This window comes from Pangasianodon hypophthalmus, chromosome 8 (assembly GCF_027358585.1).
Source record: "Pangasianodon hypophthalmus isolate fPanHyp1 chromosome 8, fPanHyp1.pri, whole genome shotgun sequence".
NCBI classification, from domain to species: domain Eukaryota; kingdom Metazoa; phylum Chordata; class Actinopteri; order Siluriformes; family Pangasiidae; genus Pangasianodon; species Pangasianodon hypophthalmus.
The window spans coordinates 5,489,847-5,513,370 of NC_069717.1; positions in this window are offsets into that span (position 1 = coordinate 5,489,847).

The following is a 23,524-nucleotide window of genomic DNA, read 5'->3' on the forward strand; positions in this document are numbered from 1 at the left end:
GTGTAGGACACACAAGTTCTCCCACTGCAACCTTGGTAAACCATGTCATTATGGAGCTTGTTATCATTACTGGAACAGGTTTGGGCCTCTTAATTCCAGTGAAGGGAAATCTTAATGGGACAGCAAACAAAGACATCCTAGACAATTGTGTGCTTTCATCTTTGTGGCAACAGTTTGGGGAAGAACCACATATGGGTGTGATGATCAGGTGTCCACAAACTATTGCCCACCTAGTGTATGTGTGGATGTGCTATGGTGGATTGTGGGTCTCTTTAAAACCCTCAGAGTAGAAAGCAGAGCTGAGTTGGCTGTATAGATGGTGGCTGGAGGAAGCTGCTGTCCACTTGACTGAATGCGGGGGCGAGAGCGTTGTGTCAGCAGGCAGGAAGATGGATGAGAACTAAAGCAGACAGCAGCTGAGTCTCAGAGCTTCACTGGGTGTGTCCATTACATATCCATCCCTGGTGCACTTCCTTTCTGTGCTTTCACTCCATCATCTTCCTTTGTATCAGCTCTCCATTCCAAAATGGGTTTTGTGATGCAGCCCTACATGAAGCAGAGTTACTATTAACACCCTGAAGTTAATTATTTTCCTATAGAAACACATTCCAAAGTGTAGACCACAGCAGTTGGCCAGTGATAGCATTTTTAATTTATTTAATTAAATGACAGTTCATACTTTTTACCATTTATAGTTACATTTAATGGAAGTTAGTTCCTGTTATCTCTTACATTATAGCAGCTATAAACAGCTGTTCCCTTACCAGACTCTCTTTTTTTCTCTATTTCTTGTTACCGAGAAATCTGAATACACAAAGTCTTCTTTCTTTTCCTGGGACGAGAAACTTACTGCGCATTACATAGTGGTGACACTGGAGACTCCTTCCATAAATTTTGCATTTATATCTCCTTACAGAAAGCTTCACCATATCAATGATTATGAAATTTTCTTTGTTAAATAATAACACACTTTTTATCTGTTTATTATTAGGCTTAGAATATATAGAGCATCCACCAGAGTTACTACAGAAACGATAATATATTAGAACTAGTATATTAATATAAACTCGTGATTGGCTTTGCAGTCTGAACTTATGTTACAGAAAATTAACATAAATTAACACCTGCTGACCAATTCGATTGAAGAATTCAACAGTGCTCTGGTATAAACCTAAGGTTGTCCAAACCTCCTGAGTCCTGGAAAATCTCAATTCTGAATGGTAGTTTTAAAAAAAACGTATGCAGGGAACTATATCCTACAGCATGTAGGATCTGTAGTATGCTGCATCATCATAATCAGAAATCTTGAACCAGAAAGTCACACGTAATCTTAAGCCAGAAAACTGCTCTCCCCATTCCTGCCTCAGGAATCATCAACAGCAGTAGCAGCCTTTCGTCAGGGCTTAAACGAGACAAAGTAATGGATGACTTCTTCTCCAGCTGCTTCCCCAGTACACCATTCAGCTGCGACAGATCTGTGATCTTGTCTTGGCGTCTGGGCTTTTCTAAGCCTCGCAAAGGGCCATCCGCTTTGACAGTCAGATGAGATGAGATAGAGATGAGATAAATGATGGGACAGGTGCGAGATTCGCTAACATGGTGATTGTTAATACTTCTGCCAAATGGTAGATGGTTGCACTTCAGATTAAAACAGACTCAAGGGTCACTGTCAGGAAATAAGGTACTAAACTGTGCTGTTGGCTGTCACTTGGGTGGTACCTTCAAAAGAAACACGTATTCTTTCTTTACCTTTAGTTTGAATCTTTCATCTCAGAAAGTGAATGGATGATACACTATATTACCAAAAGTATTCGGTCACCCATCCAAATGATCAGAATCAGGTGTCCTAATCACTTGGCCTGGGCACAGGTGTATAAAATCAAGCACTTAGGCATGCAGACTGTTTTTACAAACATTTGTGAAAGAATGGGCCGCTCTCAGGAGCTCAGTGAATTCCAGCGTGGAAATGTCATAGGATGCCACCTGTGCAACAAATCCAGTTGTGAAATTTCCTCGCTCCTAAATATTCCACAGTCAACTGTCAGCTTTATCATAACAAAATGGAAGAGTTTGGGAACAACAGCAACTCTGCCACGAAGTGGTAGGCCACGTAAACTGATGGAGAGGGGTCAGCATATGCTGAAGCGCATAGTGCAAAGAGGCCGTCGACTTTCTTCACAGTCAATTGCTACAGAGCTCCAAACTTCATGTGACCTTCAGATTAGCCCAAGTACAGTACGCAGAGAGCTTCATGGAATGGGTTTCCATGGCCGAGCAGCTGCATCCAAGCCACACATCACCAAGTGCAATGCAAAGCGTCGGATGCAGTGGTGTAAAGCACGCCGCCACTGGACTCTAGAGCAGTGGAGACGCGTTCTCTGGAGTGATGAATCACGCTTTTCCATCTGGCAATCTGATGGACGAGTCTGGGTTTGGAGGTTGCCAGGAGAACGGTACATTTCGGACTGCATTGTGCCAAGTGTGAAATTTGGTGGAGGAGGAATTATGGTGTGGGGTTGTTTTTCAGGAGTTGGGCTTGGCCCCTTAGTTCCAGTGAAAGGAACTTTGAATGCTTCAGGATACCAAAACATTTTGGACAATTCCATGCTCCCAACCTTGTGGGAACAGTTTGGAGCGGGCCCCTTCCTCTTCCAACATGACTGTGAACCAGTGCACAAAGCAAGCTCCATAAAGACATGGATGACAGAGTCTGGTGTGGATGAACTTGACTGGCCTGCACAGAGTCCTGACCTGAACCCGATAGAACACCTTTGGGATGAATTAGAGCGGAGACTGAGAGCCAGGCCTTCTCGACCAACATCAGTGTGTGACCTCACCAATGCGCTTTTGGAAGAATGGTCAAAAATTCCTATAAACACACTCCTCAACCTTGTGGACAGCCTTCCCAGAAGAGTTGAAGCTGTAATAGCTGCAAAAGGTGGACCGACATCATATTGAACCCTATGGGTTAGGAATGGGATGGCACTTAAGTTCATATGTGAGTCAAGGCAGGTGACCGAATACTTTTGGTAATATAGTGTATGTTTGAAAATCTTTGAAAATATCTAATTAGACCTTAAACACAACAGAGGTTCCTTCGATGAAAGTATACTACATTCACTTTTCCAGATGAAGCATACACACTCATGGTACACAAGATCTTTAAGGGTACCACCCCATAATTGACAAGTAATTCAATACTTTAGTACCTTTTTTTAAACATACAGGTACAAGGGATATAATCAAATATGCATTCATTAGCAGATATGCATACAAAAGAATATTAACAGAGCATGAACAATTTAAATTTTCTAAACAGATACAAACATTGATATGTATCCAAGGCACCCTATTTTTTTTTTTTCGTAAACTGAGACTTAAGACTAGAACCTATCAGGACTGGGGTCAAAATAGTTTTGAGAGCAGGATAAATTTCTTTAATGTGGGTTCAAGCAAGTGGTCAGATATGAAGATAGCAAGACAAAGACCAGATTTATTAACATGAGCGCAATACATTTACAGCATCCTTAGTAAATACCTGGTCAGTTAGGCTAGTAGACTACTAGTTTGTTTGTGTTTTTAATAATAACTATGTGAGTGGGATTGAAAAAAAAACAGTCTCTAGGGTTTTTTTTTTTTGTTGTTGTTGTTGTTGTTTTTTGTCCAGTGTTTTCCAGGGGCATGATGGTGGGGTTCATTTAAAAAAAAAAAAAAAAAAAAAACTACTTTTCAATCAGTTTTAGGCCATGCCCAATGCAGGTTTAAATTTAAGAGAGAGAGAGAGAGTTACAGATGTTTGGAGCATTAAATAGATACTCATACACATAATGGCAAGATTAAAAAGGAAATAAAAACATTTCCATGTCACTTTGTTGTAATATATTTACGGTTTTCTAGTTCAGGTGTCAGAGTATGAAAGCAAAGAAATTTACTTCTTTGTCCAAAATGTCATTTTTCATCTTTTTGGCTTTTTACGAGAATTTAATATCAGCAACATCCGACAAGTTTTCCCAGACCATCACATATATAAGACACCTGCTGACGGAAAACTCCACTGAGTTCCTGAACTGCAATTAACTACGTGTCCAAGACATCATGGGAACGCAGCCAGCTGACAGACTTATTAACTGACGTGTTGCCTTCTGTGGATTGAATGCAAAGTTGGAGTGTATTAATACATTAATAAGAGTACATTTATAATATTGCTTGATGTTCATTTTTAGCTAGAAGGTTCTCCGTACAGTGCAGTGAGATGATCTGTAAAACTCAGCCATATCAGTCCAGCAATCTGACCTACAAATCAAAGTATCTAATCTTAAGATGCACCTAAAATCCATCCATCCATCCATCCATTCTCTGTACCATTTATCCTACACAGGGTCACGGGGTAACCTGGAGGTTATCCCAGGAGACTCTGGGCACAAGAAGGGGGCACCCTGGATGGGGCGCCTACCCATCACAAGCCACAATCGCGCACACACACACACACACTCACACACCCATTCACACACTACGGACAATTTGGAAATGCCAATCAGCCTACAACACCTACAATGTCTTTGGACTGGGGAAGGAAACCGGAGTACCTGGAGGAAACCCCCAAAGCACGGGGAGAACATGGCACTCCAAGCACTCGGGACGGAGGTGGGATTCAATCCCCCAACCCCGAAGGTGTGAGGCAACTACTAAGCCACCGTGCCCCCCCATCCCGGGACCTAAAATATATTACCTTATTTTTTTCTTAGAAAGTTTCTCAGATTACTTTACAAATTAATTCAATGGGCACACAATGATCTTTAATATGGCACAAGAAGTACAGCTGAGGTACACAGAGAGCCGGCAATATTTTCCTATGTTCTGCTAAAAACTCTCAGAGGGTCTTTGTGTTCTTTCTCATAGATCTTCCCTGAAGGTTGACAGGGGAATTTGGGAGCATATGAGCTTTCTGAGATCAGGAACACAAGGTGTTCTCTTTGAAAGTCTTTTTAATCATCTCACCCTCTTCTGTTTGTACTGTGTTCCTAGATAAAACTGCCATACCTCACTGAGATGGACTTTATGGTCACAGTGTACCGTGATCATTAATGGACGATCGTTAACTTGGCTCAGGTGTTTGACAAACTGAGACTCAAAATGTCTCTCTTATATACAATTTATTAGATGTTATGATCCGGGCTTTTCATGTAAAGAACAGAATGTCACTACATAGACGACAAATTGTCTATGAATCTTTTAGGTTTAACACTTTCTAAACTTGTTAATTTCTGAAATAGACACTCTTCTCTTTCCTTTTTTCTCTTCTCCATTTTCTTCTTCTTCTTCTTTTATTTCAGGATGCCATTTTATAGCCATTTGATCCGAGCTGTTCCCACCCCTCCTCCCTTCCCCTCCCTTATGTCTCCAGTTGATTAATGGACTCAAACTGTTTGTATCCCTCTTCAGCTAATCACTTTTAATAGATGTCTTGCTCCTCAGCCTCCACGTGTAACACACATCTTTCTTATTTCACACCCCACAAGGCTTGTCTACGTCGCCTCTTTACGTTTTACGCATTGGACTAGGAAACAAACAAAGCCTTGCTGGGACATGTCTTTTTGGCTTCAGTGCCATTGCTTACTGAGCCTTTTATCACAATATTGTAGCAGTAAGTGCATGTAGAATAGGAAATCTGGGTGAAAATAACAAAAATGTGACACTGTAATATTTTTTCATTCATTCATTCATCTCCAGTGACTGTGATCAGGGTCGCAGTAAATCTGGAGCCAATCCCAGGAACAATGGGTGCAAGGGCCATAATCTTTATACTGTAAATACTAATTTGCTAGCTGAGGTCCACAAAAATCCACTCTGAATAATTTGCATATCAATATTTATAATTAACATGGAATCTTCAGGAACACCCAAGATTTGTTTTACAATGAAATTCTGAGTTGATGTTTTGGATTAAATTTCTTTCATTAAACTTCTTTTCATTAAACTTCTTTCGACTATTGGTCTATTTTCACTTTGGGTTCCAGTTTCCTACATTACCTACATTCATACAGAGAGCGATACAGCAGCACTTTAGTCCTTTACTCTGTCCAGGTGTCTCACATCCTCATCTTTAGTTTATCATTTCATTCTTTACTCAAACAGATCAGCTTCCACATCTTCAGCCTTCACGCGAATACCGCCATCCTCCGTCAATCCCATCTTGCTAGACCATCTACCATCTCGTAGATTTGCTAACTAGCTGAGCTGAGTTAGTTGCTGGCCACACCCACTGACTCAGCACAATCTATACAGCTCATATAGCTGCAGTGCATTCTGGAACTTTGAATCCAACATGAGCTGTCTCTGTTGGATTTCTCATTAATATGACATTGAACATAACTGGAAAATGGTGACTTACTCCAGTAGAATTGTTTCCAGAAGACCACCCTGCTGCTGTTCTCTGTCCTACCTGTAATTACCATCAGCTCTGAGTTCTTCAACACAGTGTGGTGTAAGAGCATGAAAATGTTGCTACAGTGTAAGCGTATCAGGGGTACGTAGCATGGTCGAAGAGGCGATATAGTTTGCAAAGTAGTTTCTTTCTCCTTTGTGAGTGTCGTCATGCCAAAAAAGAAATGTGATGGGAATTTCTGCCATCCCAAGTACCAAGTATGTTTGGCAACATAAAAACACTCTCAAAATATCAATGTCATGCGTATACAAGCTGGCAAAGTACCTCATCATGTGTTCCAAAGAAGCGACAGATCAGACTAAACATTACATGTAACAAATACAAGATTAAAATGTAACTATAAATCGATAAGGCATACAATGTTTTCTTCTTCAGTCAATAAATAATGATCAGCATTGGAAAGTTGCTGTGGTTTAAGTCTAAAAAAAACACACACATACATGCTCATTGACGAGTTTAGCCACTAAAAGCGGCGAGATTGAGACAGTCGTGCATTTTTGCCTTTGCCCTTGTTAAATTGCTCTAAAATTGACTTCATATGTAAAAGAGATAAAAGATGAAAAATGAATCTTATCATGGCAGGTGTCAAAAAAATCTTGCTATACAGATAAGACTGAAAAAAGCTATTTTATGTAATAGCCAAAGCTACTACATTAGCTTCTAATGTGACATCCAAGTACAGCCTTGTTACAGTGTTCCTTTGCCATTCTTGAATAATAATAGATGTCTTAAATGATCATATTATTTCAAATAGGATGTCAGAGTCAGTGGCAACTGAAAATGCAAGGCTTATTTAGCCACACCCCTGGTTATACATTATTAGTAGTAGTTTATGTGGCAGTTTATTTCTTTCGTTTATACCACAGTGCTTTTGAATTCTCCATTCTGATTGGCCAGAAGCTGTTGATTGATTTTCTGTAACAGCAGCTCTGACAGTCGTTCTGTCTGTAAGTCTATGTGGAGTGTCTGACTTGAATGGTGGACTAAGACTATTAATGGAATTTAACAAAGAAAAATGTATAATCACTGATATAGTAAAGCTTTCTGTAAGGAGACTTTATTTAACATTTATGAAAGGAGTCTCTAGTGTCAGCGCTATGTAAAAGTCAGAGGTAAAGCTGTTCCTTTATTTTTTCCAACATGGGAGAGTCTTCAGGACAGAGGGCTTTAGAAATCCACCTGGGAACGGTGACGAATGCTGCTTCTGTGTTATGTGTTTTGTTTTGGGATCTCCATGTGCTTTTGTTTACATTGCCATCTGACTTTCTGTTTCTGTTTTAGTCCTGTCTCCTGCCCCATCCTGTCATTGGTTTGTTGCCCTATTATGTTCACCTGTTCTGTGTTTAGCCCTTGATTTGTTTGTCTGTTTATACCCTGGTGTGTCATAGGAGCTATGCAAAGTCTGTTCATGCATTTGTTTACTATGAGTCCAAGCCTAGTTTCCATGTTGTAGTTTGTGTTTGAGTTGACCCGTGTCTGTTTACTTTGACTTGTTTTTTTTTTTTTTGGATATGCCTACGATTACCTTGTCTGATTGTTTTGACCCCACCATGGACACCTGTTATGATTCTTGGATTGCCTGTGTTATTTTTTAATTAATAAATGTAATTAATAATTTGTAATCACAAGCAAATTACTATGGTATAAGAGGAATAAAACACTTCGGCACATGATGTTTTTGGAAAATAATCAACTTTGGGGCGATAACAGTAACTCTGCATCGTACTTTGTCATAGATTCGTTATTGATTATTTTCCTATAACACCACTCGCCTCACTATGTAATACAGTTATTATAAAATATAATTACTTTAACCATATCGTAACGAAAAGCAGACATGCCAATGAAGCAAATTTTGAATTAAGATTAATTGAATTGGATCTCATACATCTGGCGATTGTAGTGGCTGATGCAAGCATTGTTGGCATCCGGGCACACTACACAGAGCTGCTTCATTACTCATCGGTGTGTTATACTGCAGAAGCGCATGACAGCCGTGCTGTGTTTGAGTCTGCAGCTGCATTCTGGCAGCACTAGCTCCAGCTGTGTAGACAGAGCCAAGCAGAAAGCAGACGCATGATTATGGTGACCGAACATGAGCCAAGTGAGAGACCGCTCCATGCTGCTTTGAAAACACAGGCACAGCAAGTATGTGTGTGTGTGTGTGTATGGAAGACCAATGTCCCAACGGACATGATACGCAGGATAAGCAACACCGTGTTGTCTTCGCTTTCTCACGAGAGGAGCAACATCCTGCACTGATGACAAGCTGGGTCTTGCCATTCTCTGTGTGAAGTAGCACATCTACTCCTGGACTTTCCAGAGTTTGAGCGTGTTAAGTAAACACACCAGGGGACATGGACAGGGTCTCAGACATATCTGACATGTTGAGAGTGGTGGGGTTTGACCTAGACTTACTCCTGTCCAAAAGGATCAGCATGATCTAAAGAAATGAGGACAATGGGATAAAACGAAGACCACAAAAGATGCCTCTTGAGCTTACATCAGTCCAGTTAAGGCCTGTCTCAAATTACTACACTGTCATATAATCTTGATTATTTGAGCATACTGTGGAATCTAACAGTTAATCGTAATCAGCGTGAATAAATACATATTCACATAGTCATATGATTCCTTGTAAATATATCCATTCCGTCATGCACATCAACACATCAACAAACATAAGTGTTATCGCTATAATCGGTGTGTCCAAGTGTTAAAGTGGTGCCATCTAATCACAAGCTTGCGTCTGATTTGTTTTTCTGTTGCATGATTAATGGCCACTTCATGATATTACTGTATTGTCTTCATCATTGTTCTTTAGTTCCTAATACTCAATGAATTTGGTCAGTCTACAGTGTTATAGTGAGCTAGCCCTAAAGTTGTCCACTATGCTGCTTCACATCTTTTTCTCAGGTTTGTCCAACTGTACAATTTCAACCAGACATAGTCACCAAAATATAAGATGCTTTAAAGAAAATCTGTGCAAAAAAATATAAATGTAAACACATGCTTATGATATTTTACATATGAAAATCCAATGGAACGGAGCAAGACTAGTGATGGTTTGCACCCCAGACTTGACATTCTGGCTGCCATTTTTAAGCTATAAAAATTGTTCACATAGGTTTTTACATAGTACAGCTACAGGAGTCCACTGAGACCAAACTTTACTCCGTAAACCACCACTTCCCACCACACGTGAAAACATGATTTACAGTCACAACTGATTGACATAGTAGACAAACATTACCAACATCATTCTGCAGTGCCCGGCTTTGGGGAATCCTACTGATCTCCACTAAGACCTGATTAGCCAGAACGGGTTAATTAATTTGTGTGTTAATGCTTTGTAACAGTACGTTTTTTGCCTTGGGAAAGTCTTCAAGACAAAGGACTCAATTTATAGCTGTTATAAGAAGAGAAGAAGCCTTTATTTGTCATATGTAGATTAACACATAGCGAAATTCTTTTCTTTGCATATCCCAGCTTGTTAGGAAGTTGGGGTCAGAGCACAGGGTCAGCCGTGATACGGTGCTGAGCAGATAGAGTTAAATGCCTTGCTCAAGGGCCCAGTGGTGGCAGCTTGAACCTCCACCTTCTGAGTACTAACCCAGAGACTTAACCGTTGAGCCACCACTGCCTCAATAATGTGATAACAGGAACTAACCTGTTCGACAAGCGTTAAGCGTAAATACAAACAGATAAAAATACATGACATATCAGTTTTTAATAAATAACATTTTGTAATGTTTGGCAAATTGTTGTAGTAAAAGAGGAATAAAGTAAAATAAATAAAATCACACCACCCTACCGTTGATTATTTTCCTATAGCAGCACACCTTTTCTTGTTTTAACCCTACTTATTTGAGCCATGCCTTTCCTTCACATATTTTCCACTCAACAATGCAGAGATAAATCGAATTTGCATGATCTGTGCCTCATAAGGTGTATTATTTTATATATTATTTTACTAATATTATGAGTGGTTTGAAACAAAAGCAAAGGCCATTTTAAATCAATAATGTTCAGAATTCATAATTGAAGTTTGTAATTATAACAGGCCCAGTCCAGGTCAGGTGGTGCTGGTCTTCTCTCTTACATTCTTACAGAAGCAGCTCTACTGATTAAAGTTTCACTACGGCTCGAGGGGAAGATCAGCAGATACAAGGTTTCAGGTATTCATGAGATTCAGGGTCTAGTCACATCGTCTACTTGGTTTCAGCCTAAAGGTCTTTTCATTCCTCTCCTGGGTACTGCAGTTGTATTCATATGACCATTAGCAGGGATAAGATCTCCAGGCTGTGGAACTTTAATATAAAAAGCCTTTTCTTAGACTGTAAGGTGTATGTTAAATACAGAGTTGTTTGCATTGAGTTTGTTTGCATTGCACTGAGGTGAGGAAGAGCTTTGTTTTTGGCCTGGCTTCATCAACCCACCGTGTTCCGTGCTTTATGCATGGGTTCAAACTATAAGACCTGGTTGCGTGATTAGCAGAGCTCTCTGTTCTTAGCGAAGACCCTTAGGGAGTTCTCCGAGGTGGCACCTGGGATCTCATCAGTACAAGAGACATCTAACAAGCATCCTGTTTCCAGGAAATCGCATAAAGGGCAGAACTGCACTTGTTGTTTGTTGTTGTGCTGGTGTGTGTAGTGTGTGTGTGTGTCTTTTTATTTTATTTTACAGGTGCCTCACATGTTTCATATATGCACACAGTCACACATGCAAGGCAAAAAGCTAACCCAAAGTCATGCTAACACACAGTACTAGAGGAGCAACTCAATGTTTAATCATATCTGTAAATGTTTCCTAATCCAGATATTCATATCTGTATTCATATTCAAATTTAAACCCAAAGTACAGGTGGCCAAAACCAGAAACATGGGAGGAAAAAAAAGAAATGCCACCACTCAAACCTCACTCAAGTTCATAATTGGTCTCAAGGAAAGATGTGTACAGGACTGTTTTTTTTTTAATCTTGCTCACACAGTTATTATTTTTGTTTACACCTGCCAGAGATATTTTCTAGCAAATGTGATTGGTTGGATTTTATCAAATATAAACAAACTAGTAGCCTAATTTAAACCACCACAGCCCTGACCAGGACATGCATCATGCAGCACTCCATGTTCATGTTAATTAATGGTTAATAAATAATGATCTGTGATTGTCCTGTGAGCTTCATATCTGACTGCTCATTCACGGCCACAGCTTTTGTCTGCATGATCCCAGTCCCAATGCACACCAATAGTATCAGCCAGATGTCCTGCGAACCTTTCTTTAAATAACTCATATCATATCATATCATATATCTATTCATCTGTATTTGTATCTGTTTAGAACACTTTATCTGTTCATTCATATTCGGTTACATTCCTACACAGTACACACCCAATTACTGAAAATCAGACATGACCTGTTTAGCATGAGCGTATGACAGAGCACACACAGAATTGCTGATCTGCAGATCTATGACTCCTACTCCCTTTTGACTTATTTGTCTTCATTTGACACTTAAAGCAGATTTCCCTATCAGTCACCCCGCTAAGCCTAATTGTCCTACAACAGCAACAAATTCCAAGCCCACTGTGGGACTCATTTGTGAACCGATGCCCCATCTGAATCACCTAACGCCATCCTACAAGCTTCCAAACCCCAGCCATGTTTAATTCATGACCACAGAGCTTTGATCTCGCAGGGGTGCAGATGGCACCAGCTCGTAATCCGGCAACGAATCAGACAGCAAACAGACCTGTATGTTAATTTGTGCATTGGCTCTATATCGGACTGGCTGCAAGGATGCCGAAAGTGGCCTCTGCAGTATGGTGAAGCTAATGACTGATTTACACCTCACCAACAGAGTTCCTTTTCATGATTGTTTGAAGGTGATAGAAGCAGACAACTTATCAGACTGGTAAACATATGTGGACATACTTAAAGGTGGTGGAGAAGGGCAGTGTGACGCTCCAAGTGTGGGATCGAGAACACCTGTGCTAATACGAGATAGCAGTCTTTCTCACAGTGTTTCCTTCTCCATCCTGAAAAAAAAGACCTTCATGTTATCGGTGCCAAGCAAAGATCTTTGCACTCAAAGATATTTATCCTTCATAAATATCAACGCAACCATGCATTTACAAAGATTTTTAACTCCTTTTGGGTGGCTGATTCCAATTCTATATTTAAAATAGAAACATTTCTTACCTACTTATATTAAAAAAATATTTTAGGCACATTAAGTATGATCTCAATTTGATACGCTACCTTTATGGATCCTTACGGATGTTCTTCCACGTTATAATGTAAGTAACGTGTGAAAAAATGTTATGTCCTGAAATGTGAATTTCACATACGAATTTCACATACGAATGCGAACTAGTTTGCTAGTTCAGCGCGTGGAGACAGATTAACGGAAACAAATGAGAATATGTTAATTATCCTCTTCCGACAAATTACTAATGTAACACATTGATTCTCTGAACTCGACAAAGGGCAAAAAAAGTCATTACCCAGTGTTTCGGCTATGTGATATGGTGTTCTCAAATTGCCTTGCATCTATATTTTCTCTCAATAGATCACTGCAATACATTAATGATACTTTATCAAGTAAGAATATCTGGAATATGGGCAAATTCAACAAATATTTCTTATAACAAATATAAGACAAATTATTATGCCTATTTCTAGATATTATACAGTTTATACACACCATTCCAGATTTAGTCTGCCTTTCCTGTTACAATAACCTCCAATAGCCTTCTGGAAAGGCTCTTTCCACTAGATTTTGGAGCGTAGCTGTGGGGATTTGTGTTCATTCAGCCACAAGAGCATTAGTGAGGTCAGGCACTGATGATGGGTGAGGAGATCTGGGGTGCAGTCAGAGTTCCAGTTCATCCCAAAGGTGATCAGTGGGGTTGAGGTCAGGGCTCTGTGCAGGACACTCGAGTTCTTCCACTCCAACCTTGGCTACTTATGTCTTAATGGAGCTTGCTTTGTGCACAGGAGCATTGTCATGCTGGAACATGTGAAAGGAAACTGTAATTCTACAGCATACAAAGGCAATTGTGTGCTTCCGGTTTTTTTGTAGCAACCGTTTGAGGAAGAACCACATATGAGTGGGATGATCAGGTGTCCACATACTTTTGGCCATATTGTGTATATGATGGCTTTGTGCTGCACTTTATTTTGCTCAGTTTCCTAAGTGTTTCCACATACCTGCATGTTCCTGCATGCTAAAAAGTTCGTCAATCATCCGTGTAAGAAAATGAATCCTAGTAAAAATCGTGAAATTTAACCTACAGCCAGATTATGCATGGATAAACGTGTAGTGAAGCAGGTGGTGCGATTCCTAAGCATATGTGTTATAATTACAGCATTATGCTTGAAGCGCTTTATGTTTAAACATACACACCAAATGAAAACTTTCAAGTAGGTATTATTTTCTTTCCTTGGTTCTTGACCTTACTTTGAATAAAAACTAAATCTACTTGTCCTGGTCGCCCAGGCTACTGCTTTGTCCAGCTCTGTCAAGACTTTCTTTTGGGTGTATATATGTATGTGTGGGTGCTTGAGGTTTTCTGTTCCTAAGACATCCGTAAGATCAATGCCTTCCCCACATATACACACGAACACACATGAACCCACAGACCACAAACTTTCAGCATGTATAGCTGAATCGGTGCAATGCGACGATACCTATTGTGCATATTGCAAACGAGGATATGTCACATTCTGGTTCATTCTAGGTATCACACATACAAAACCACACCATTCCTAGAAACATGTATTGAATGTATGAAAGCAATTTGAACTCCATACCATAGGAACACATTTGCTCTTCTGTGTTGAAGTAAAGTAGATTGTGTTTTAAGGGCAAATAATGTCAAGGGATTACAAAGCTTCATGTAGGGAGAAAAACTATTAAGACCTGTTGAAAGGAAGACTGCTGAAAGAGGGTTTTTTTTACTTTTTTTTTTACTATTTATTTTATTTATTACTCTACTAATTTTCTATTGATTAACTATTGTGTACTTTTTAAATAAAGGTATTAAGATGCATCTTTATGTGGAATATCTGTGTGCAGTATTGTGATGAGAATGATAAGTGTTTATTTCTTAGTGCTTTATATAATTCTTCAACAGCAGGTTGCTTTTTGCAAGAGACACCAAGCTGCGCAGAATAACTGCACACTTTAACTTCCAAATGAAGCTCCAGGGAGGAGGCAAAGGAGGAGGATGTGTGTGTTTGTGTGTGTGTGTGTGTGTGTGTGTGTGGAAGTAGCACATACTCCACTCCAGTGTTTGTCTTGCTACACACTCCATCACTTTCATTCTCTTTCTGTCCTAAAATAAAAAAGCAAGAAGCCTCTGCCAGGTCCGATCTCCAAACTATGGTGGTCTAGAAGATCAGAGAGTGGAAGCAGGCCAAAGGCCGCGAGCTACGCCACAAGGCTGCTGCCACTGCACACATTTGGCACAGGTTAAAAGGCGAAAAAATTCGGTGGTTCTTAAATCTCATGTGGTAAGCTTAATTAGATATGTATGCATGTGAGGCTGATGCCAAGGCCTTGGCATTGTACCCTTCCCTGTGTGTATGTGTGTGTGTGTGTGTGTGTGTGTGTGTGTGTGTGTATAATGGGGGAGGTGATGGAGAGACTGCTGGATGAGACTGAGGTTTAGAATTCAGGACTTTGGTTTCCTTTTGTCTGTGATTTTTTTTGAAAAGGAGTTCATCAAATCTTTTTTGCTCATATCAGAATAATAAATATGCAATACAATGTTTTTGTTACAATTAAACTTTCTAAAAATGTATAAAAATTATAAAATGTATAAAAGTTGTTGGTATTTCATGAAATAAATTTTAAAAAACACTATCGTATATATAAAAAGTTCATATTATGCATGGCTTTTATGGATAAAATGCCACTTAAAATAAAAGCTACTTAATATCAGAAAAAACGAACGTATTAAGACAAATGTATATGGAGAATTTTTAATGTAACAAATACAATAACTAAATGTATCAGTTACACAAAAAAACGCTTAATAATCTTATATTTGTTCTCATCTAATGAAGAGAAATATTAGTTGAATTTGCCTATATTCAAGATATTTTGACTTGCTAAGATGTAATTTATTGCAGTGTATGAATAGTTTCTTACTCTATAGGGCAATTTTAAGACCTCCAGCTTCCTATTTCTTTATTTTTCTGTAAACTTGCTTAGTATTTTTTCTCCATCCTTTTCTTTTTTCTGTGTTCACTGAAAGAATTTTAGGCTTGCACTCTGAGTGGCTGCACTGAGGGATTTTTGGTCAGTTTTTGGTCACCTCTCCTTGACCCATATGACCTCATTACTGATGATGGGGAATGATGATGAAAAAAAAAAAAGACCATCACAAGGCTTAAGATTTAGTTGATATGGTTTACATACCCACCTACTGTCCTTACTGAGAAAAACTGGTTTAAATTGGCCATTATAGTAACGGCTTAAGCAGGGCATTATATAAAATGTTTTTTTTAACAGACTACACTTTCAACAAGTGGGGGGGACGTGCCATTTCGAGGAAATGTCCAGCAAACATAATGCTAGTAAGCAGCAGAATCCCAGGAAACAGTTCATCTTTCAGCATGACTCATTACTGCAGCTACGGAAATGTCAACATGGACTGTAGAACATTTTGTTTTAGGAAACAAGCTTTTCGAAAATATAATGCAATATAGACAATAGGTAAAAAATACATTTTAATGTGAGTTGGATGGAAAAATGTAAATAATTATATAAACAATAGTCAAGTACTTTTAACATATTGTAGAAGTTGGCAAGTCATAGATCAAATAAATCTGGAGAAATCTGAAAATGAAAAATTCGAAGCAAAATCACTCAAATCACACAGCCTTCAATCTGTTTTAAGTACATTAAATGCTTCCCTTATTTACTGTCGAGCTACTTCCTTTGTAGCCATCATCATTGTCCTCATACTTGCTATTATTATAGTTACTGTTATTGTTTCTATTTCTAGTTGTACTGTCCTAATTATAGCATTCAATATGAATTCCAGGTTGTACACTGGCAGGATTTCCTGTTACTGCCAGACCCAGAATAAAGAATAGCTTGGAATGTGAGCGTCCACAAAAACCAAAACAACGGCAGGTTGAAAACAGAAGCAAAAGCACGTTCCATGCCGTGGCTGTGTGTAGGTTCAGTCAGGTGCAGTTGCTGCTCTCAGCTTGCTCAGGAAGCCGAACTGCTTCAACTTGCTTCAAGTGAGTAAACATAAACAGTGGAAATGATACTGTGTCGCTTGTTGCCTTCATTAGGTTGTTGTTTATTTTTTAAGTAAATGGAACTACTATAGATTTAATACTCAGCCACAAATCAGGAAATCATTTCAGTTTTTGAAAATTTGTCGTTTTTTTTCCTAGGCCATCCATCCAATATGTCACATTATACCAGTGCACTGTTAAATTCTCAATTCTGATCAGTCAATAACAGCAGCTCCGGCAGTAGTTCCTGCTGCAAAGCAAATCAAAGGTATATTAATGTGCTCACTGTAAAGCGAAATTGTTCATAGGGACTTGCAAGGCAGACAATCTACATAAATAGATTAAAAACCGTGTTTGATTGTTGATATGGTAAAATTTATTTAACCTTTTTTTAAAGGAGTCTCCAGTGCCACAGTCAGAAGTAAAGCTGTAACATTTTCCATCATGGAAATTCTTCAGATCTGATGACTTTGTGCTTTTTGGCTTCTCAGTAACAAGAAAAGCAGAGTTTTTATGTCTTATTAACTTCAGGAGAGAGAAAAAAAGAGATGCTGGTGAGGGAACAACTGTTTATAGCTTCTGTAAAGTAAGTGATAACAGGGAATAACTTTGAAGATGCTCCACAACATTAAGTAACTATAAAAGGATAAAAAGTATGATGCATTATTCTTTAATAATAAATTTAATAAATTCAATTGTTAGCATTGGCAAATCACTGTGCTATAAGATTAAAAAAAAAACACTAGGATGTGTTATAAGCCCTAACAGTGAATCACAGCACCCCGTTGTTGATCATTTTCCTATAACAGCACACCACCAAGTGTTTCATTCCTTACATATTGAATGTAAAATGCCTTTTTAACCTCGCGTGTAGCTAATGCACTATAAGTAGAGGTCATAAGAAGAATCGGGCTGACAGATGAATGAGTAAAACTGGTTAACACACCACATCCCAGTATTTCTGTTTACTTTAAAACACATGCTACTCAAGGACTTTTATTTATTGTTTATGTTATATTATTTATCTTTATCAAGCTACAACCCATGAAATAGAATTGTATGAATTCAAACCATTCCTTCTTTCAAACCTTACTCTTCCGTTACTTGTTATTTGAACCCAAAATTTGGTTAACCATAAGATTTACTTTAATCTCTTATATTCTTGGAAACCTTTGGTGATTCCAGACTGCTTCCTCATATAACATATTCATTCAAAGTGATTTCTGTTAATTTAGGAGGAAAAATAAAAACATTAGAAAATAAGAAATGAAGACCAGAGAAAGAACGTTGTTAAACCAAAACAAATGGCGAACAACGATGTACAGTGCAACATTACTTTTAAAACATCACATTATAAAGAATAGGAAAATAACTCATACTGAAAATGCTTACAGTTTATAGATGAACATTGGCACACCACCAACGATGTTACGAAAGACTGTTGCTTCCCGTAACACTGCGCGACCTTGTGTTGGACCCGCAGCACTAATTTTTGTTTTAGCAATAACAGAAATCTCACTCGTGTAGTGAAATTAATCCAAGCTGAAACTTTACTTTAACCTTGTTTTTTTTCTTTTTTAAAGTAGCTGGAATTTAGCAACACCCAGTAAGCTTGAAAACATTGAATAAAGGCAGCAACCTTTATGGAAATATACACAAATAAATGAAATTACTGGAAATAAGGGACAATGCCTCATCATCTATCCTGCACATGATACTTCATAACAGTATTGTGTGTTGATGGCATTGGACAAAAGTACATCCTGTACCATGCTGAAACATTTTCCTGCCAGGATCTAATGGTGTCAAAGTCCATTTAATTTTTATTCGGCTACAGATTCAGGATATAGTCCCGGAATATATCTAAGGCGGTCTGTGAAAACCCATCAGATGCCGCTAAGGCTGAATATTTGGCCATAACTGGATTTTTCTGCCTTTAACATACTTTGACACATCAACTTTAAGAAATTGTAATTATGCATATTTCACAAAAACAATGTGGAAATGTTTTTATTTATGTTTCAATCTTGCCTAGGTTATCTTCCTGCAAAGATCATGTTGGGGAAGGAGACACGTTTAACAAATGGGGGATAAAATACATCAGTCTGCCTAAAGATGTCTAAAAACTTGCTGTGAATGTCACGTTTTGATCAAGTTGTTGGATCTATGTGACTTAGCAGAATGGACATAAGGGCAATCAATTCAGTTTGTAATCAGACACCAGCTGTCAAAATGTCTGTGATGCTCCTGTGCCAGCAGTCGGAATCAAAAATTTCAAATTTTTCATAATTTTCAATTTACAATTTTCTCTCATTTGACTTTTGGGGGTGACCACAGTTATAAATTTGTGGCCCATTCAGTCCACTGAATGACCTTTAAACCCCAACCTATGACCACAAGATCATCATCAGAGAACAGAAGACGCCTTTGAATCCCATTAGAAAGCCATCAAAATCATCACATGTTAAACTATTAGGATCTTTACATTGTGACATATGATGAAACATAATATATGATATATAGAAACCACAAGGGACCACTTAAACTCATAGTGTTTTTTTTATTTCAGCAAGGTAATTATATCAGATTGAGGTCATGTGATTTGGTGTGTCGTAACAACACAACGTACGCTACCAGAGCATTTGTTTTTAAACAGGGGAAGGAGAAGACACCAGACATCCATCTGGGTTTGGCCATGATGGAGATTGTGTGGGTGTGTGTGTGATGTCAGAGAGAATGAAATACCCCAGGGTGTGTGTCTAGTCTAGTCTGGGAGAAAAGCCGCTTGGGAATATTTACGGCCCAACGGTCAAACCTGTCGTCCAAACAAGCCACCATCCTGCCGGTTTAACTCCAAAACAGTTCTCCGACCGCAGACGCAGTGGAATGTGTTTCTTACTAGTTCACAGATACAGACAGTCCCTTTCACAACCTTCTTCTCATTCTGAAACTTAACTTCTGCCTTGTTGACTTTGTCCTTCCATTCTTGTTTTTTTCGGTATTTGTTTTGTTTTGTTATGACACACATATCTATTAGATGAAAAATTGAAACTCCACTGAGTAAGCCACCATCTGGGCTGACATGTGCAAGCAGGAAGAGATGAAAGTCGGATTTACCTGAAGTGACCCCACTGAGTTCCTGTTCCAGTGGGCTCAGTTCCAGCTTCAACAGCATAAACTTCAACTCTTTGGCCTTTTCTTGCCTCGGCGGCTCCACATGCATTTAATTAGGGAGAGAACAGAAGAAAGGAAAAAACAACATAGCAGTTATTGTCTTGGCCTGGAATGTGGACTCTGGCTCTGCTCATTCGTGACATGTATGCGCCAGAGGCGTGTGTGAAAGTAGTTAAGAGCTGTCTGAGACTCTGTCTGTCTGGGGTCATCTTGCCTTCAATTCCTCATCGTTTTTTTTTTTCTTTAAATGTCTTTTTCCATTTTTTTTTCTTTCTCCTGCAGTCTGTGTGCATGTGTCTGTGAGCATATGTCTGGCGTGTGTCTCTGCTAAACCACAAGACAGTGTCTCAGTCCTTCTGTGAATCATGCAGTGAGGCAGTGCTGAGCAGAGTAGCTGTGAGTGTGAGTGTATCTGTAGTGCAGTCACTCTTACACACTCTCTCCCACTGAGCCTGGGCCTCCTCCCCAGGGCTGTGATATATAACACTGAGGATGGGAATATCTAAATGCCATACACATTTGCAGCACTTGTCTATCTTCCACAGCTAACCAACAAACGGGCTAAAATACTGTATCCCCCATCTACTGCGAAGGTACTATACCCTTCACGACTGTAACACGTTGCACCACCCCATTTACTATAGGTACTATACCCTTCCCCGCTAACATATTGCACCACCCCATTTACTCCCATTACTGCACTGAAACCACAATCATATACCTACTCTATTGCTAACAAGCTGTACACCCATCACTCTAACACACTGTATCCTGGAACCTTCTTTTACCCCAAAAATATTTGATTGACCTCATTGCTAATTAAGGAATAAGAGGCTTTGAAATGTGCTGTTATAGGAAAATAATTAATGACAGGGTTGCCCAACATGAACATGTTTTATTCCTCTTATACTCCAGCAATTTGCCCAGGAATACAATTTTATAATTAGTAAAGAATGATGTCATACTTTTTATTCATTCATTCATTCATTCATTCAACTTCCATAAGTACTCCTGTGCACTACTAAGATACTGAAGATACTGTAACTACCCCACTGCTTAGCATACCATACCATATCCTACCATATCCTACCATACCACCTTATTATGATTGACCCTGCATTCTGTCTCTGACTTCCTTCCGAAGGATATGTAAAGAAAAGCATTTTTATTGTATATATGTCTATATGTATATTGGCTTTATCTGTATTCCCTCACAACTAACACATTGTACCTATGGTATTTAATCAGAAAGCTGATGAGTGTGAATGTAGTCTTACCGGGAAATATTGGAGGGGCTTATGCATTACTGGAAAAATGGAAAGGATGTTGTCTTGATTGTTACTTATCCAACATCAATTGAGGCAGTGTTTTAAAACATTTGCAAAATGCCAACAGATGGAAAGCCAACAAAGAAGAAGAGGAAAAATTGGTGGAAACTCAACGAACGTGAAAGAGCTGTCAGCCATTCATATTGATGAAGAAACACCAGTATATCATGCTTCATTTATTGACCCATTGAGCAGACTCCGGGAAATGGAGTAATTAGAGAGAACGCCCAGGTGACGAACAACTCAATGTAAATTTCACCAAACCCTCATGGGATTTGGTATACTTCACATCCTGAATAACAGAACTTTCATGGCAAGTACATTTTGAAGGTTGAAAATTTGAATGATACAAAACTCAAACATTACTGGTAATGGTATGCAAATAAAATCCTAGGTTTTTAGCATAACAGCACTATTACAAGACCCTTCTTAATGCTTCCAGCATACTCAACAAGTACTAGCAAGAAGCCTTGACTGGACTGTTGTATTAGTAAATAAGAGTGTGTTTCATTTCTATCAGCAATCAGCAACCCCTGGCAGCCTGCTAATACCTGGTAAAACTTGTGAGTTCTGCTAGCATAAATACAAATCTTGGGCAACCACAACCTCTGAAATTCAGTCAGGGGCAGTGAGTAATACTACAACAACACTCTTAATCGATGCTCTGCAGAGATCTAAATATGGGTGTGTGAATTGGTTTTCTGGAACAGACTCATGGCCTTGTGGTTATTCTAAGAAGAACTGTTTTATGCCAGTCTTGTTACACACCCTTTGTACACTCCCACCATACAAGAATACTACACAAAGACCTGCTGCTCAATTATCCTCGTCTGTTCCTTGAGTCATCTCGGGGCATTGTTGTATAGCAGTTGCCATTTAGAGCCCTTGGAAATGGGCTGTGATCTTACAGGGCCTTTAGCTGCATATTGAATATCATACCGCCTGGAGCCTCAGACGGTGCACCATCACAGCTCTACCTCTCAGCTAGTGCACTCAGATGAACTCTTTCGAATTGACTCTATAGGCTGCTGTTGATGTTGTTGTTGCATGCATTGGGTTTGCGGTCACAAAGCCCGTAGAGGATTTTTCTCACTTGCTTGAAAAACAGGAATAGGCTTCACCTGCTAAGTAGTTTAGGCATGATAAGCCCTACTAAGGGGCCCACTTTCAGTAGCATTATTCATGTAGATACATCTGAGGCCTTTAATCTTATACTCTGTCTCAGAAATGTAGGTTTATGCAGACAGCCCACTTCCTTTCGCTGTGTAAAAGCATGAGGCTGAGAAAGCACTAAACCACTTACTACATTTGCTGGGCTTTTCAGTATTAGTAATGCACAAAAAAATGGCAGCCCCTTTTAACAAGTAGCACATGTGTCAGCAAGCCATTGCTACCAACCTTATTACTACCTATATTGGCAAATTACATTTGCTAATTCATCTTCCCTTATAATTATAATCATGTATTTCATTGCAATATAGCGTTTCAGGATTCTAGAGCTTGACGTCTCCAAAGTTATTTAGTTAGTATATACATATATGCAAGATATCTGGCACTCAAAGGCCATACTAGTGATGAGAATTCTGTCTCTTTTAAGTGAGTCAGATGATTTGAATCAGCTCACCAATAAGAGCACTCCCAGATGGCTTTTTTAAACCAGGCAAAGGTTGTGAACCAAATTATTCTTTGCTACACTATAATTAGAGTTGTTCACTGAATTCTTACCTTATAATCAGCAAAATAACATAACTTTGCATTACATTTTAGAAATATATTTTTTAAGGAATTAATGCAGATGTGCATTGCCAAATATATCAAGCATTCCCATCTTGGTATAGTGCCTCCTTTTGTCTGAGCTTCATTTTAAAAAATTCATTCTTTCATGTTTAGTAACCACTTTATGGATCATGGTGGATCCAAAGGATTGTATATACGTCTCGCCATCCTTGCTAACGAATAGCTCAGATTTAAAAAAAAAAAAGAGGTTTTGTATTGAAGCATTTGCTTAAATTACACAGCAAGAGTAACAGCATTGCCTATATCTCCAAAAACAAAAAAATCCAAATGCTTGCGTGTGCAAGTCAGTTCACAGCATTTGCCTAAATTAGACACTTAAAGTGCCAACTCATTCAAAAATGACAAATCACTAGGCCACAAAGATGTGGGGTTTCCCATGCTAAGCCCTCATGCTGATGTTAGATCAAAATATAAAAAAACACCTTACACTGAGAGTTACAGTGAGGTTGTCAGCAATGTTGCTATAGTTTTTATTTTTATCTTATTTTCAACTTCAGTTCAATTTCAGCATTTAGTTTTG